Source organism: Felis catus, chromosome B1 (genome assembly GCF_018350175.1).
Source record: "Felis catus isolate Fca126 chromosome B1, F.catus_Fca126_mat1.0, whole genome shotgun sequence".
In the NCBI taxonomy this organism is placed as follows: domain Eukaryota; kingdom Metazoa; phylum Chordata; class Mammalia; order Carnivora; family Felidae; genus Felis; species Felis catus.
Genome location: NC_058371.1, coordinates 129,109,814 through 129,128,787, shown reverse-complemented (window position 1 = coordinate 129,128,787; position 18,974 = coordinate 129,109,814). Strand labels below are relative to the sequence as shown.

Genomic DNA, 18,974 nt, shown 5'->3' with positions numbered 1-18,974 from the left:
GCTGTTGTCTTCATAGGTTTTAATATTAGGCATAGAAATAATATTAATTCCATTCACCCTATGCTCCCATTGTGTAGGAAAAACCTCACATCACTATGATAATATGAATAAATCTTACCAACATTTTAACTCTGTTGTTGATGCAAAAAACTGAGAAGACCCTAAACTTTCACCTCTGGCTCATCTCCAGGCTCAGAGCAATTCTAGCCAAGCATTGAAAGAGAACACATAACAGAACCCATCTGCAAAACTAGGAGAGGTTTTTTCCTTCCTTTTCTTTCCTTTCCTTCCCTCTCTCTCCTCTCCTCTCCTCTCCTCTCCTCTCCTCTCCTCTCCTCTCCTTTCCTCTCCTCTCCTTTCTTTTCCCTTTCTCTTTCCCTTTCCCTTTCTTTGCTTTTCCCTTCATTTCCCTTTTCCTTTTCCTTCCTTCCTACTTTCCTTCCTCTCTCTTTCTTTCTTTCTCTTTCTTTCTTTTCTCTTTTTCCCCTCTCCCTTGCTCTCCTCTCCCTCCTTCTTCTCCTTCTCGTTTCTTCTCTCTCTCTCTCTCTCTCTCTCTCTCTCTCCCCCTCACTTCCTCCTTTCATTCTTGCTTTCATTTTCATTGTCTCTTTCTTTGGCTTTTTGTTTTCAAGAAAATCCCTATCAAACCACTAGCCAATAATCGAAAAGAGACCTCAGAGAGCATACATGACGAAGAATACAAATTTCACAAAAGTTGTTTAGAAAGATCATTAAGCAACTACTGCCTACAGCAACCAAAAAACAAACTCTGAGGATGAGAAAGAATATGATTTCCAGAGTCACCATATTATAATATTCATAATTTGCCACCGTCAGGAAAAAAAATAGTAAGTATACAAAGAAAAAAGGAAGCATAGTTTATTCATAGAAGAAATTAATGGAAACTGTTTCTGAGGAAGCACACAAACATTAGGTTTACTAGACAAATACTTCTATAAACTGCCTCAAATATGTTCCAAGAGCTGAAGAAAACCATCGAAAAAGTGGAGAAGAAAATCAAGAAAAAAATTTATAAACTGAATAAGAATATTAATAATGAAGCTGAAATTATCAGAAGGAAGCAGACAGAAAGTACACAGCTACGAAGTAAAATAACTGAAATGAAGAATTCATTAGTATTCAGCAGCATAATTAAGCAGACGGAACAAAGAATGAATGTACTCAAATATGGTACTATTGAAATGATACTGGGGATCAGAAAGAAAATAAAGGAATAAAAGTCATACCATATTTTCTTTTTCCATTTATCAATGATTATTGCAAATGGTGTTGCAATGACCATGAGGTTACCAATTTCTCCTTAAGATTCTAATTTCAATTCTTTTGGATAAATTTGCAGAAGATTTTGTTCAATCATATTGGAGATCTATTTTTAATTTTTTTAAGTAACCTCTGTGCTGTTTCCATAGTGGCTATAACATTTTGCATTCCTGTCAGAAAATACACAAAGGTTTCAATTTTTTAGCATCTTTTCCAAACTTTTCTTTTTTTTTAAATAATAGCCATCTTGACAGGTGTAAAGTTATATTTAATTATGTTTTTGATGTGTATTTCTCTAATGACACTGAGCATATTTTATATACCTGTTGGCTATTTGTGTGTCTTCTTTGGAGAAATGCCAATTCAAGTACTTTGCCCATTTTTAATTGGGTTATTATTTTCTATTGAGTTTTAGAGGTTCTTTATGTATGTTGGAGATTAACCCCTTATCAGATACCAAGGCTGAAAATATTTTCTCCCAACTTGAGGGTTGGCATTCACTTTGTTGATTGTTTACTTTTTTGCACAGAATCATTTTAGTTTGATGTGGTCCCCCACTTTTTAATTTTTGTTTTCATTCCCTGTGCTTTTGGTGTCATATCCCAGAATTCATTGTCAAGATTAATGTCTTGAAACTTTCCTCCTGTTTTGTTCTAAGATTTTTAGTTTCAAGTTTATATGTAAGTCCTTAATCCATTTTGAGTTGATTTTTTACTATGGTAAGATGAGGATCTAATTACATTCTTTTGTATGCGGCTATCCAGTTTTCTCGACACCATTTATTAAAGAAATTATTCTTTCCAATTGTGAAATTTTTGCACCTTTGAGATCACTTGACCTAACATGCATGTTTATTTTGTTTATTTCTGGGCTCACTATGCCGTTCCTTTGATACATCAGTTCTTATGCCTGTACTATACCACTTTGATTATTGTAGCTTTCTAACATATTTTGAAATCAGGGAGTGTGATGCTTCCATCCTGTTCTTTCTCAAGGTTGGTTATGTGGTCTTTTGTGGTTTCATATGAATTGTAGAATTGTAATTTCTATTTATACTAAAAAATTCTCACTGGTATTTTTATAAGGATTATATTGAATTTGTAGATCACTTTGTGTAGTATGTACATTTTAATACTATTAAGTCTTCCTATCCATGTGTATGAGATACTTTTTTCATTTATTTGTGTCTTCTTTAAATTATTTCATCAATGTTTTGGAATTTTCATTACATATGTTTTTCTCATCATTAGCTAAATTTATTCCTAAGTATTTTATTCTCTTTTGGTGGTATTGTAAATAAGATTGTTTTCCTAATCTCCTTTTCAAATAGTTTGTTGTTAGTTTGTGAAACAAAGCTGATTTTTGTACATTTTGTATCCTGCAACTTTACCTAATTTATTAGTTCTAACAGAATTTCTTTTGTAGTATTTAGATTTTTCCATGTAGAAGTCATATCATTTGCATCCTGGACTTGTTCCTGATCTTAGAAAAAAAGTTTTCAATTTTTCACCATTAGGTATGATGTTAGATGTGGACTTTTCATATATGGTCTTTGGTATACTGAGATGTTTTTCTTCTATTATTAGTTTGTTGAGAGCTTTTATCATAAAACTTTGTTGAAATTAGTTAATATTTTTGAGATGATCATGTGATTTGCATTATTTATTTATTAATATGATATATCACATTAACCAATTTTCACATATTGAACCATCTTTGCATGCCAGGAATAACTTTCACTTGATCCTTTTGATGTGTTTTTGAATTTGATTTCCTAGTAATTTGTTGGGGATTTCTGCACCTGTTTTGTAATGGATATTGTCCTATACTTTTCTTCTTTTGTGGCATTTTGCCTTTAGTATCAGGGTAATGCTTGCGTTTTAAAATGTGTTCATAAATATGTTCTCTGTTTTAATTTTGTGGAAGCGTTTGAGGACTGTTATTAATTCTTCTTTAAATATTTGGTGTAATTCATCAACGAAGTTATCTGGAGCTTTGTTTTATTCAAAGGGCTTTTGTTGTTGTTGTTGTTTGTTTATTTATTTATTTATTTTGAGGGAGACAGATACAGTGCAAATGAGGAAGGGGCAGAGAAAGAGGGAGACAGAGAATCCCAAGCAGGCTACACACTGTCAGCTCAATGCAGGACTTGAACCCACGAAACTGTGAGATCATGACCTGAGCTGAAACCAAGAGCTAGACGCTTAACTAACTGAGCTACTCTAATAGGTCTCTTATTGATAGGTTTTTCATTAACTATTCTATCTCCATTTTAGTTATAGACATGTTCAAACTCTCTATTTTTCATGATTCCATCTTGATGGGTTGAATATTTCTGGGAATTTATCCATTTCTTCAAGATCACCTAGTTTATTGGCATAAAATTGCTCATAGTAGTTCCTTATAATCCTTTTTATATCTTTGGCATTATTTAGAATGTCTCCTCTTTCATTTTTAAGTATTTATATGAGTCTTATCTATTTTTGCTTAGTCTAGCTAAAGGCTTGTCAAGAGTTTCCAAACACCAACTCTTAATTTCATTAATTTGTGATACTGTTTCCTATTTTGGTTAATAGCATAAGATCTATTGTATTGAAAATACTATATATTTCTATTGATTTTAAGTGTGCTCTAATCTTTGCTATTTACTTCCTTCTATCACGCTGGGCTTAGTTTAACTTCTTTCAATCTGCAGGTGAGTCTTTAGATCTAAAATGAGTCTCTTGTAGGCAACATATAGACGAGTCTTTGTTTTAATGTTTATTCATTTTTGAGAAAGAGAGAGAGACAGAACGTGAGTGGGTGAGGGGCAAAGAGAGAGGGAGACACAGAATCCAAAACTGGCTCCAGGCTCCCAGCTGTCAGCACAGAGCCTAATGCGTAGCTTAAACCCACCAACCCTGAGATCATGGTCTGAGATGAAGTCAAACGCTTAACCACCAAGGTGCCCCTAGATGAGTCTGTTATTTTAATCCATTTTGGCACCCTGTCTTTTTTTTTAATGTTTATTTATTTTTGAGACAGAGAAAGAGAGCTTGAGCAGGGGAAGGGCAGAGAGAGAGGATGACACAGAATCCAAAGCAAGTTCCAGGCTCCAAGCTGTCAGCACAGAGCCTGACACAGGGCTCAAACCCACGAACTGCAAAGTCATGACCCAAGCCAAAGTCTGGTGCTTAACTGACTGAGCCACCCAGGCGCTCCAGCACACTATGTCTTTTGATTGGCATGTTTAGTCCATTTACATTCAAAGTAATTATCAATATATATGTATTTATGGCCAATTATTACTTGTTTTGTCATTGTTTCTAGAGATTTCCTCTGATTCTTTCTTGTCTTTGTCACTTTTGTTCTTGTTTCCACTCAAAGAGTCCCCTTTAAAATTTCTTGCCGAGCTGGTTTAGTGGTCAAGAACTCATTTAGTTTTCGTTTGTCTGGAAAACTTTACATCTCCTTTCCTGAATGATAGCCTTTCTGGATAGACTATTTTTGGCTGCAGAATTTTTCCTATTCAGCACTTTGAATATATCATGCCACTCTTCTGGCTTGCCAAATTTCTGTTGGGAAAACTCCAGCTACTCTTATTGGTTTTTCCCACGAGTTAAGGACTTCTTTTGTTTTGCTGCTTAAGATTCTTTTCTTTAACACTGTATCTTGCAAGTTTAATCACAGTATGTCTTGGTGTTGAGCTGCTTTTCTAAAAAGAGAGTTCTCTATGTCACCCGGATCCGAATGTCTGTTTCCTTTCCAGATTAGGGAAGTTTTCTGCTGTTATTTCTTGAAATAAATTTTCTGCTCCCTTTGCTCTCTCTTCTTCTTTTTTTTTTTTTATTTTTTAAATGTTTTTTTTTATTTTTGACAGAGAGAGAGAGACAGAGCATGAGTGGGGGGAGGGGCAGAGAGAGAGGGAGACACAGAATCTGAGCTGTCAGCACAGAGCCTGACGTGGGGCTCAGACTCACAGACCACAAGATCATGACCTGAGTCGAAGTGAGATGCTCAACCAACTGAGCCACCCAGGAGCCCCCTCTCTTCTTCTTCTAAGACTCCTTTAATATGAATGGTATTTTAATTTTGATGGTATCACTGAGTTCTGTAAGTCTATGCTCCTGTTGCATAATTCTTCTTTCTCTCCTTTGTTCAGCTTTATTGCTTTGTATTAATTTGCAATCTAGGTCAGTAATTCATTTCTCTTCTTCTTCCAGCCCCCTGCATGCGTCAAGCATGTTTCTAATCTCATTTATTGTATTCTTCATCTATGACTAATTCCTTTTTAATTCTTTTATCTTTGTGGTAAGGGTCTCACTGATGTCTTCTATTCTTTTCTCAAGCCCAGTGAGTATTCTTGTGGTTGTTGCTTTAAATTCTCCATTAGGTATGTTACTTATATCTGTTTCACTTAGGTCTCTGGCCATGGCCTTATCTTGTTCTTTTACTTAGGATAAGTGCCACTGTCTTGGCATTTTGTCTAAGTCTCTGGCTCCTTCCCTGTGTTAGAAGAGCTAGTTATGTCCCCTGCTACTGAAAGTAATGGTCTTATGAAGAAGAGTCATGTATTGCCAGGTCCTGGGGCTTCAGGGAGTGTCTTTAGTGTGTGTTGTGTGTGCTCTGCTGATGTGGTTTGGCTGCTCCATCCTTCAGGCCAGTTGTCTGCAGAGGTTCTCCTTGCCTGCTGTGGGCAGTGATTGGTCTCTGGCCTGAATGTGGTGAGTTTTAACTAGGTGTGCTCTGGTCTGCTTGTGAAATGAGACTTGCCAGTATCCATGGAACTGAGTCCCTGCAGAACTCTCTGTTAGGAAGACACGATGTGAGTAGGAGTTTGGTCTTGTCTTCTGTGGAGAGAGGCGCACCATGCTAGGAATGACACAAGCTTGACTGAGAAGGCCAGTCCCACCAGAGTGCTTAGGGATAGAGCTTGATGTAAGCAAGTTAGGCAGCCAGTGTGGTGTTGTTCTGCTTCCAGCAGTGACTCTGCTTATGCTGAGTGGCAGGGGATGGCAATGGTGCTAGCCAGCGCCTTCGTTCCTGAAGAGGCGTCTCTGTGAAGAGTGAACACTGCCTCTCAGAGATGCACCCTGGGAAAAGTGAAAAATCTTCATCCTGTGTGGCCCAGGCATTCTTCAGATTGTTGTTTCCATGCTACCTGCCCTTGTACTGTTTGCCTGCCTTCTTTCCAGGAGCAGGCAAGCGGTACTCTCCAGGTTCTATGCTAGTCATGCCTGCTGACCTTTAAACACCAGGCTTTAAGACCGCTAGTTGTAAAAACTCAGGAAATTCAGCCTGTCTTGTTTAGCAAGCCAGTGGCTTCAGGGAAACCTTCTTGTGCATTCCCCTGTGTGTTCTTATCTCTTTTCTTCTCTATGACAATGGGTCCTCTCCCCATAGTACTTCCCATAGTACTGATCACAGACTGAACGTGTAAGACTTAAGTAAAATTGAGAGGAATGATCCCATGACAATGGAGAAGATAGGCCACCAGAATTGTTTATTCATAGTGATCACATTACCAATATCTGATTTCTTCTGGAATCCTGAGGCTTGGGTAATTTGTTTTGTGTCACACCACAACATTATGCAAATGTGGAAATGATAGGGAATATTTACAGTGATGAAGACCCTGAAGGGAAGTATGGATCCAGAAAGACAAGTTCTTAGATATTTCTGCATTTCTTGTGATTTTAGACTCTCCTTCCCCCCACTCTTAACTCTGAGATTTATTTAACAATGGTTTTGAGACACTCAGAGTTTTGTCTGAATATCCTTCTATAACAGGTACCACTAGCAATGGTATTGGCCCGAGGAGTGAATGTTTTCTAGACATTAATTGGGGGGGGCTTAATTCAGCAAAGCCACAGATTTATACTTAAATTTTCTTCAGTAATTTCCTAGTAATCAAGCCACATCTAAAGTAGTCACATAAAGGGAAATATTGTGTGTAGTTATTTTTCTTATGCTATTTCTCTAAGTTTTTAGTCTCATGTAGGTAAACGCTTGAATAAGAATAAAGCCAAGAGAGGTAGGTGTCTGAGGTATGATGTATAACACTGCAGACTATTAGTTTTACACAGGAAATGGGAAAGATTCAATACATACATATTCCTAGTCTAATATCTTCATATCTTACTTCACAAGATGCACATTTTCCTAGGCAGACCAGTCTCCTCTCCTGTTCTTCAGTTAAGGCAAAACTATGTGTTCCTCTTTCTTCATATATTTTCGCTTAGGAGTGCATTTTTAAAGCTGTTTTCATAGTATTTATTTCCCTTCTGGACTTTTTTTTAAACCTGAACCAAGTTGTAAAGATGTATGTTTTTACCTGATAGCTATACCTCTTTAGTTAGTTAAGAGGTCTGTCTAGTTAAGTCTATAAAATAAACCTTGCATTTTTTTAAATTAAATTAATCATGAATAAGTGTTACATTTTTAGGAGTTAGTTATTGACCACCAGTTTGATACCATCTCTAATTTGGGTGATCTGTTTCACCACCAGGCCTGTTATTGCCCATAACTAACTGTATAAGTGCTTATAATACAACAAATTGATTTTCTACATAAAAAAGAGCAAAAAGAAAGAAAGAAAAGACTTTCTTAAAAATCTTAATTGGAAAGAAAGAAGTAAAACTATTTCTATTCACAGATGATCTGATCCACTGTATACAAAATACCAATGAATCCACCAAAAAAAAAGCTAGTAAAGCTAATAAATGAAATCTGAAAAATTGCAGGATTGGTTTCTATATACTAGGAATGAATATTTCAAAAAGGAAAATAAGAAAACAATCACATTCACAACACTGTCCAAAAGGATAGAATCAATAGGAATTAATTTAACCAAGAAATGAAAGAATTCTGCACTACACACTATAAAACAGTGCTGGAAGAAATTAAAAAGAACTAAATAAATGGGAAGAAATCCCTTGTTCATGGATTGGAAGACTTAATATTGCTAAGATGTCAAGACTATCCAAAGCAATCTATAGAATCAATACAATCTCCATCAAAATTCCAAAGGTGTTTTTTCAAAAATGGAAAAGCTGATCTTCAAATTTATATGGAATTTCAAGGAATCTCAAATGGCCAAAAAAAAATACTGAAAAATAAAAGCAAAGGTACAAGACTCACATTTCCTGATTGCAAATCTTACTACAAAACTACAGTAATCTAAACAGTATTGCTCTGGCATACGGATGGATAAATCTACCAATAGAATAGAACTGAGAGTCCAACAATACATTCATGTATCCTTAACCAATTTATTTTTGATAAACATGCCAACATCACTCAAAGGGAAAAAAATAATCTATTCAATGAATATTGCTGGGACAATGGTATGGTTCATATGCAAAAAAAAAATGAAGTTAGATTCCTCCTTCACCTCATACATAAAAATTAACTCAAAATGGATGGCATAATAAATGACATAAATATACCAGCTCTAACCATAAAACTCAAGAACAAAACACAAGAGTAAGCCTTCATGATCCTGATCAGGCAATGAATTCTTTGATGTGACACCAAATGTATAAGCAGAAAAAGAAAAAAATAGATAAATAAGACTTCATAAAAATTAAAAACCTTTGTGGATCAAAAGATATTATCAATATAGCAACAAGATAATTTACAGAATGAGAGAAAATATTTACCAATTATGTATCTAATAAGGGTCCAGTATGAAAAATATATGAAAACAAACAACTCACCAACAAGAAGACAAATGACCCAATTTTTTTAAAAAGCTAAAATATTATAGACGTTTCCCCCCAAAATATATACAAATGGCCATCAAGCACATAAAAAGATTCTCAACATTACTAATCATTAGGGAAATGCATATCAAACAATAATGAGATATCATATCATACTTATTAGAATAACTATTTTTTTAAAAAAAGGAAAATAAATTGGTAAATATGGAAAGAAATTGGAACTCTCATAAACTGATGGTGAGAATATAAAATGGCTTAATCACCATAGGAAAGAATTTTGCGGTTCCTCAAAAAGCTAAATGTCGGGGTGCCTAGTTGGCTCAGTCAGTTGAGTGTCCAACTTCAGCTCAGGTCATAATCACACAGTTCATGAGTTCAAACCCTACATCGTCTCACTGCTGTCAGTACAGAATCCACTTTGGATCTTCTGTCCCTCTCTCTCTCTGCCTGGATGCCACTCATGCTCTTTCTCTCAAAGTTGAATAAATAACTTTTTAAAAACTTAAATGTAAAATTACTATATTTATTACCTCCCCCAATTCCACTCCTATGTACATATCTCCAAATGATTGGAAAGGAATGTTCAGACAAGTATATGTAAATGAATATTCATAAAAGCTTATTCCATTCCCTTATAGTCAAAAGTGGATGAAACCCAAGTGTCCATCAGCTGAAGAATGGATAAAGAAAATCTGGCATATACACACAATGGAATATGATTCAGGAATAAAATTCTGGATATACTTTGAAAACATTGTTAGGTAAATAAGCCAGATACACAAGAAACGTTTATTGTGTGATTCTATTTGTATGAAACATAACCATGAGTTTGGGTTTAAATGGACTTCCCCCCTCAAAAAAAGGAAATAAATTGTGGTGATGGTTGCATTATAAAGGTAGTTACTGCCACTCAATTGTACACATAAAACTGATAAATATGGTAAATTTTACATTAAATAGAAGATAACTCAATAAAAGAAATAACCTAACAAAACTTTATCCAAAAGTATGCATCCTATAGATAATGTATACTAAGCTCTACTTCTAGGTATAATTTGTTGAGAAGGCCATGGAATTCTGATATTTTATTGGGAAAGTCTCATTAAACTTTGGAAAACTGCTGATAGCAAGAAAAATATGAAGCCTTGTTTATCCAAACTGTCCTATCACTGTTTTCCAAAGGGTAGTTGAGATACATGAGCATGCTTATATTAAGTAATTTAGGGTAGTTTGGGTAAAAATTACACTAAGAAGTTAATCATATATTTTCCCAATCTTATTATCTCAAATTAGAGTTTGCCTATAAGATACTTAGCATCAATATTAAAGAGACAATTTAGGACTTAGAAGTTTTCTTTTTATGACCTTGTTCCTGATATGCCAAAACTGGAACACTGTCCTTGGTGTTATTGTGAATATTAAAACAAGTTTTGATGAAAAAATTTAAGAAATCATCTTTGGGTAAGTCATAAAAACTCTGATTTTCTGAATTTGTCGTGATCTGAAGATTGAAACATAAATATATATTTTTTTCTGTTTGAGCTCTTTAACACTTATGGGAATTGTGTCGCATTTACTAACAGTAAGCTGACTTTCACTAGTGTCAAAACTAATCAGATCAGGTCAAAGAGGCAATCACAGATTTTCCTTTCTTTGAAGTTCAGTGACTACAAACACTTCTCATACCTCTGTGTGGTTTATATTATGCAGAAGGTTTGATAGGTGCATAGAAAACCATTGTTGGGAGCTAGCGGAGCAAGCTCTAGGATGAACACACAATGGAATATTATTCAGGAATAAAATTCTAAAGCAAAACCCAGGTAAGGGCTCTCTGCCGTTGCCAAATTTGGGATAGCTACAACTACCACTTTATGCACAAGGCCACTGCTATCACTATTGCAATCAGAGCTGTGATATCAGAAAGGTACATCTCTGTAGTAAGCTGTGGAATCAAAAATATTCTAGTTTCAAAACCATCCCATCATGAATGTGCATAAAATACGTATCCTGCACTTCACTTCCCTTTTCACATACCTCAGCTTTGAATTGTCAGAACTGGTTGCAGAACCCAAACTTTAAGGAGATTGGAAAGGATGTTGAGCAAGTTAATCATATTTTCCATACAGGAAAAGCAGAAATTTTGCATTTCTTTTCCATCTCTTTAACAAAATATAAAACTGATTTTTATAAAATAAATTTTACTGACTCAAAGATCAAAACACAATTTCTGTGCTTGATCAGTCAGAATTTGAAAGTGAAAGTCAACATGAGTTATGGATATTACGTGTATGAAGGGCAGTTTTATGGTTAAGAGATGCAAAATTTCATTCTTCCTTGTGAGTAGTACACAAGAAAGTTTTTGTTTATTTGTTTCTTTTTTTGTTTTTTTAACATGATGATAATCATTTGAATGTATTAAATCCTATCCCAGAAATCCAACTCAACATAAAAACTTGAATACCATTCTATGATTAGTTTTCTAAGCCCTGATTATCTTTGGAGCACTGTCTATAGTTTAGATGTATCCTCTGTAAATTCCTACTGCTGTTCAGGGAAAAGATTTATGAAAGTATAAACCCAAATGCATTATCCTTATTTCTTATTAATCTGCCTTCCTACATCTAACTCCAAAAAACATTCTGATCTGCACAATGCATTAACTCCACAATTTTATCACCACCACTTCTGTCATGGAGTCTAAATCATTCTTAGTCATTTTGATTATTATAGGTTTTAGATTAAACAGGGATAATTTAAACAGCTATAATATTTTCTTACACAGATAATAAGAACCCCTGAAATTCAATGGCATCAGGAAAAAATGTCTTAAGCTTCATTAATAGATGCAGTTCTATTATTATTTCTGTTGATGTATTTTAAATGTGTTTTGAAGAGAGAATGTTCTGATGTATCTATGGCATATGTGAGTGTGTGTATGTGTGTGTGTGTGTGTGTGTGTGTGTGTGTTTTACAATGAAAATAATTTCATATTTCAAGGGTGACTATCTGAGGATCAATCCTGTACATTCTCAAAATACCTAAGTCCTTTTGACCTCCTATTTTTCTTTCTACATAAGGTTTTGAAAACTTGATAAATTAATGTCATTAGTAAATTGTTTGTCACCACAAATTGAATCTTTAGTATTATGGCTTTTATCATTGACCCTTATAACATGAGTGTCAAAATATCAATATTTATTTTCAATAAATAGATTTACAATTTTACCACTGTATGCCCTCAACCAGGAATTATAAGGCTAAGTAAAACAAACAAACACACAAACCAAACCAACTTTTAATGGCATTACAATATTTATTTTAAAATATTTTCCTGCAAGGTTGCTCAGAGTACTATCCTAACAATATTTTAATGCATCCGTATTTCCTTCTCTGAATATTATCTATTAAATATTTACTTTAAAAAAAAATTTTTTTTCAACGTTTATTTATTTTTGGGACAGAGAGAGACAGAGCATGAACGGGGGAGGGGCAGAGAGAGAGGGAGACACAGAATCGGAAACAGGCTCCAGGCTCTGAGCCATCAGCCCAGAGCCTGTCGCGGGGCTCTAACTCACGGACCGCGAGATCGTGACCTGGCTGAAGTCGGACGCTTAACCGAATGCGCCACCCAGGTGCCCCTATTAAATATTTACTTTAAACTCAGAGAAAGTGAGAGAAGAGGGTGAGTATCAAGAGAAACAAAACAGAAAAAGATATAATACTTAATCAAAAGCTTTTCAGGCAAAGTTACATTGATAGAAAAATGAAGATGGCATTAATATTAAAATGAAATTGCTAGTGCAGATAATGTACATATGAAACTGTTTATGATTCTTCTGTTTCTACAAATCCTTAAGGAAAAGCTTACAGAAGACTAAGTGAGAAAAGCATTGTCTTTTTCAACACAAAATATTTTCTGTGTTTTAAACTGTTCCATTTACTTATTCAATCTTCATCTACGGAAAAATTCTAAGTGTAATATTTGTCATAGTATATCTAACTATACTTTAAAAAATTAAAGCATTTTTGGTATTTCATGATGGAACAAAATATGACAGACTAAAGATAAGTTTTCAAAATGTGACTACGACAAGATATATAGAATTTGAACATAATAGAAAATCGGTATAGAAATCATAAAATTCAGGCTCTGGTTGAAACTTAACGAATTGGCAACCCCTAAAAGTTGTTTTGTTTGTTTTTGTTTTGTAAAAGTTGTTCCTTTGTTGGGAAGCACACATATGATACATTATGTTTGCATGGGAGAAAAGTTGGAGACAGCAAGGAAAACATAAAGTGAGATAGATCATGTTTCATGATCCTTAGAAGAAAGCTTTTGGTTTTGGGGGGTTGCATTTGTGTTTGCTTGTTTTAGCATGGCTCTGCCTTATCATGAAGTGCTCGCCATTAGAAAACTTGCTTAAAATCAATCTGAAAGCAAACTTAAAACACGATATTCTCTCTACATTGGATTGCCTTATTGTAGATTTCAGTTACCCAACAGAAGGCAAGGTTGTAGACAATTGTTAATTTATCAGGAAGTCATTCTAGAAGCTCTAAAAGGAAGAACAGCTGACACATGTTCTTGAGGGACAGTGTGTACCCCTATGACTAGCACTATATATTAATTAAACTTAAGAAAGAATAGGTTGTCTTCAGTGTTCCTCAGTTTTGATTAAGAAACAGGCACAAAAGTGGACTTCTAATGGATTAGAGACATAATTTTGAAAGGAAAAACTACAAAGCAAATAGAAGAAAATTTAGGAAAATAGCTTTGTGAACTGGAGTGGAGAAGAACTGCAAAAATTAAAGTCAGGAACAAATTGTATGACATCAAAATTATGGTTTTATGTTCAACACAGTTAACCAAGGACAAATTTATTAGGCAAACTAGGGAATGGAATTTGCAATATCCAAAAGTAAAAGTTGATTAATATGTACAATGTACGTGTTGCTTCTCCAAAACAACTAGAAAAACACAACTCTGTCAGAAAAAATAATTGGCAAAGATCATGAACAGGTAATTTACGGAACAGAAAATTCTGAAGGCTAATATGCATATTGAAGAGATGGTCACATTCATTGGCAAACTATATCTATAAGGAGATTTTACTTTATGCAAATTAGGGAGCTGGCTAATCCAAACCTTTTTGAAGATAAGAGAATATAAGAAGTCTTATGTGCTGCTACCAGGAATGTGGATTGGTATAATCATTTGGGTTAGCTATAGAACTTTACCCACACTAAGTATTCACCTACCTTATTACACAAAAATTCTATTCATGGATATATACTCCAAGAAATTGTCACACAGGGCCATAAAAGCAACTTACGAGAATGCTCATTTTATCATTATGGTTGAAATGCGGTCAATCAATGTGACCATTCCTGGGACAAAGGTGAGGTAAAATATGGGGGTTAGAGAAATATGATGTATATATGGTGCATCTATAGATCTTGAAAAACATCTTGTTCAATGAAAAAAGCAAAAAGCAACAAAATACATAAGCGATTCCATTTACATAACTAAAAATGCATTTGTACAAAGCAACACTATTTGGTTTATGCAGACATATAAATAATATTTGGCAACACATTAGATAAGGTTATCTATGTCCTTGAACATATTTATATTAGCTGAATTAACATTCATGCCTCCTAATCCAATTTAAAGTTCCTGTGTCCTTAATAATCAACAAATATGAAGACCTATTTCTATTAGCAGCATATTCTCTCTGCTATGGGTCCCACTTTGTGGTTTCTTTGGATAACTAATATCTTTTTTATTGTTTATTGAACATTGTGGGAGATATTGCAGAGACAGTGGATTGTGTTATCCTGCTCTGGAAAGTACTGCTTTATGTTGAAAGAGTCAGTTAACTTCACTGGGCTTATTTTCTAAACTGTCTTTCCATGCAGTGGGCAACAGTTGAAACCTCCACTGAATTTTTTCAGCTATTCAGCTAATGTTAACATCAGGCCTCAGGTGAGAAACTTTATATAGAATACCTCATTTATAAATAAGCCAAATTAACTGAAACCCAGATATTTGAGGTCACCTTTTCTGTAGCTCTGTACTTTTGTGGCATATTCAACCTCATGTTTCAGCTACCTAAACAATCCTAGTCTCCATCCATTGACTCCCCAAATCAATAACCCCCTGGGTTTTTCCTTAAGTTCCACCTATCCTGAGCCCTGAGTACTAATGAGTCCCTCAGGCAAAATGCCACATAAATGTAAATCTCACTTGGATCAAATATCCTCTTCTAAAATCTGGCTCACCTTCAGGTTTGTTTATTCATCCACAAGTACCTTGAAATGTATATTTTAAACATATTGTCCCAATTTTATCATTGCTATCTTGGAATAGTTATTCCAATACAAGATACTCTGATAATATTGGTACATATGAAATAATACATAAGTTAGTTAATACACATATAAACAAGCATTTCAAGAAAGCATTAAAATAATCTTCCAGCTTAGGGATATACTTATCATAACTTCCAAAGGTTTTCTACATCATGAGAAATTCATTTTGATAACTTTTAACACTGTGATAAGAATCTAATTAGGCAAATAATCTGAGTTTCTCCAAGACATGTGCCTGCCTTTGTTTTGTGGATTTTCCTCGCAGCATGGGCCCCAAACACGTCTTCACTCCCTCCTCAAACCGAGAAACCGCTAGTGCCTCATGTCCCCAAGCCAGAAGAGACGTTGTCCTCTCAGCACTTGCCAAAGAAAAAGGACAGCAAGAAACAACTAAGCATATTGATGAAGTACAAAATGAAATAGACAGACTAAATGAAAAAGCCTGTGGGGAGATTTTTGAAGTAGAACAGAAATATAACAAATTCCACCAAACTTTTTTTTTTCAGAAGAGATTGGTTGGAATTGATCACCCAAATCCCAAATTTGGGGTAACAACATTTGTCAACCATTCACAAGTGCTTTTACTGCTTGGGAGGAGGATGAAGAGGCGCTGCATTATTTGACAAGAGTTGAAGTGACAGAATTTGAAGATGTTACATCAGGTTACAGAATAGATTTTTATTTTGATGAAAACCCTCACTTCGAAAATAAAGTTTTCTCCAAAGAATATCGTAGGAATGAGAGTGATGATCTATCTTTAAAGTCCACTGAAATCAAATGGAAATCTGGAAAGGATTTGACAAACGTTCAAGTCAGACATAGAATAAGGCCAGCAGGAAGAGACAGCGTGAGGAACCAGAGAGCTTCTTCACCTGGTTTACCGACCATTCTGATATGGGTGCAGATGAGTTAGGAGAGGTCATCAAAGGTGATATTTGGCCAAATCCATTACAGTACTACCTGGTTCCCAATATGGATGATGAAGGGGAAGGAGAAGAAGAAGATGATGATGATGAAGAAGGATTGGAAGATATCGATGAAGAAGGGGATGAGGATGAAGCTGAAGAAGATGAAGATGATGAGGGGGAGGAAGGAGAGGAGGATGAAGGAGAAGATGACTAACGAAACACTGATGGATTCCATCCTTCTTTATTAATTTTCTCCAGTCCCTGGGAGGCAGTTGCAGTCTTTTTTTTTTTCCTCCTCTTGTGCTCATTTGCCCTATTTTTTGAAGACTTTTTTCTCTCCCTTTATACCATGTTTCTCAATTTATTTTGGGGGGTTGGGGAGGGAGATACCTTGAGCAGAATACAGTGGGAAAAGAATCTCTACCCCTTTCTGATCCAAATTTGTTTATATCCCTTTCTGTCTCCACAAAAACTTGATGGAATCAACACCATCGTGCTCTGTGGGAAAAAAGAAAAACCTTCTGCTCCCCTAGCTCTGTTGGAAGCTGGAGGGTGCTGGTCCCCTGTGTAGTAGGGCACAGAGTTCTAGCTTTTCCCCTCCCTTCTTTGTATATTGGGCTCAGAGATTACACTGTGTCTCTATGTGAGTATGGACAGTTAGCATTTACCAACATGTATCTGTCTACTTTCTCTTGTTTAAAGAAAAAAAAAAACCTTTTAAAAATGGGGTTTTAGAAGTTCAGGATTTGAGATGTTTGGGTGGGTTAAGTGGGCATTTTGACAACATGGCTTCTCCTTTGGCATGCTTGGTTGTGATGTTTCACAGACATCCTTGCAGTTGAAAGTAACTTTTTAAAATAAAATTCTCTCCTAATGACTTGAGCCCTGTCACTCGATGGGAGAATCGGCAGAACCTGTAGGATCTTATTTGGAGTTGACACTGTCTATTGTAATAGACAATGTTTATTTGTATTTATTTTTAAGTAAATAAGTATCCTGTTTATTTTTAAATTTTCTTTTTGTTTTCACTGGAGAGGAAAAAGGGTGCTCAGTTTTAAATGTTAAAAGTGTACAAGTTTCTTTGTTACAATAAAACCATATGTATACTCACATGCACAGACACACAGAATCTAATGAGGCAAAATATCAAGATACATTGTTAAATTATATTGGTAACATCTGCACTCTGAACTTCTCAACAGAGCAAAGTCCTTTAAAGTATGGATAAGCTTATATTTCCAACCTCAACATCCTAACTTCAAATCCAGCTTTATACTCTACACTCCTAGCCATATGGACTACAAGGTTTTGTATATTTCCAAAGGCACCAATCTTGCTGTTCCTTAGAGGTATCATAATTTTCTTAACCTCTCCCACCTTCTACACATAGAATTTGTCCTGTTCTTCCCCAGGAAAGTTCACAGAAATAAATATAATTGCTTCTCACCTTGCTTATCTAACTTACATTGTTCTTAAGGATCCTCCTTAAATTTCACATCTTAGGAAGCATCTCCTAATATTTTAAGACAATATTCATGATCCCATATTACTATTTTCATCTGTCAAGTGAGCACACATTACATGTTATTGTCATCATTTTCTCTATCTTCAAAATGGAATAGAAATGCAATAAATACTTCTTATTCACCATTTTAGCCTCCATAATCTATACCAATGCTGAATAAAAATTTATTAAAAGAATGAATATAGATGAATAGATGAACGGATGAATTAATGACATTTTGTATCTCCCAAATTGAAACTCTTTCAGAAAGAGGGGTTGGTATAGAGGCTGTGGAAGGAGTCAAAATATTTTTAGGTTATAAAACATCCCTCAAATTATGCCTTGTAGGTAGGCACTTCTCAATTTATCCTAAAATCTTACTTTGGCTACAGAGACAGTACAAAAACAGGAAATAATAATTCATATGTTAATTATGAGATGTACCAAATTAATTATTTGATTTAATGAATCTAACCCTTTTAAACAACACTAATTCAATGGGATATAAAGCTCAAATGGCACCTTATAGACACAGAAATATATAATCATGATTAAAAAGGTGATATGTATTTCACTAAGTTTTTGAGCTGTTATTTCTTTAATTCTCTCCATATTAAAGAGACTTGAATTTGAGAAAATAAGGATAAGGGAACTTTGAGAAACACAATTAAAAGATAGGAAATAGATTAACCTTCTTGTGAATGAAATAGGTGATTTTTCTCAAAGTAAAATTATTTTCATTATACTTAATTTGAACTTTTTTCAGAGTTTGAGGGCACGGAAATAATGGTAGAATTGAGTTAATACATAATAAACAGTGCTGACTGATGTACATGGCTCTGAAACAGATTTACTTAAGAAAAATTAAATATATGCAAAACACTGCAGGGAGTTTTCATATGAAATTCCATTTTATAATAGAATTTTTAAAATAAAAATCTGATGAAAACTGATTTTATAAGTACCATTCTATATACTTTATCTGAGCTTAGAGATAAGGTAGAAGCCAGGAGTGACATAAATCAAATGTACAAACTTTAAAAATAAAAGTTTTCCATTTTAAATTTTCATTAAAGTTTAATCCTAATGTTTTATAGTACCACTCATAGTGGATTCTTGCTTACTTTTATGCTTGAATAACACACCCTAACATAATTATTGAAGATGTATAGACTGAAATATCCTAAGTGATAACTATTCTCTAAT

General features: G+C 34.6%; 1 pseudogene; it reads left to right on the top strand.

Moving 5' to 3' along the window:
- The first annotated feature begins 6,886 nt into the window (after positions 1–6,886).
- Positions 6,887–16,478, top strand: LOC101090937 (annotated as a pseudogene).
- Positions 16,479–18,974: the final 2,496 nt, after the last annotated feature.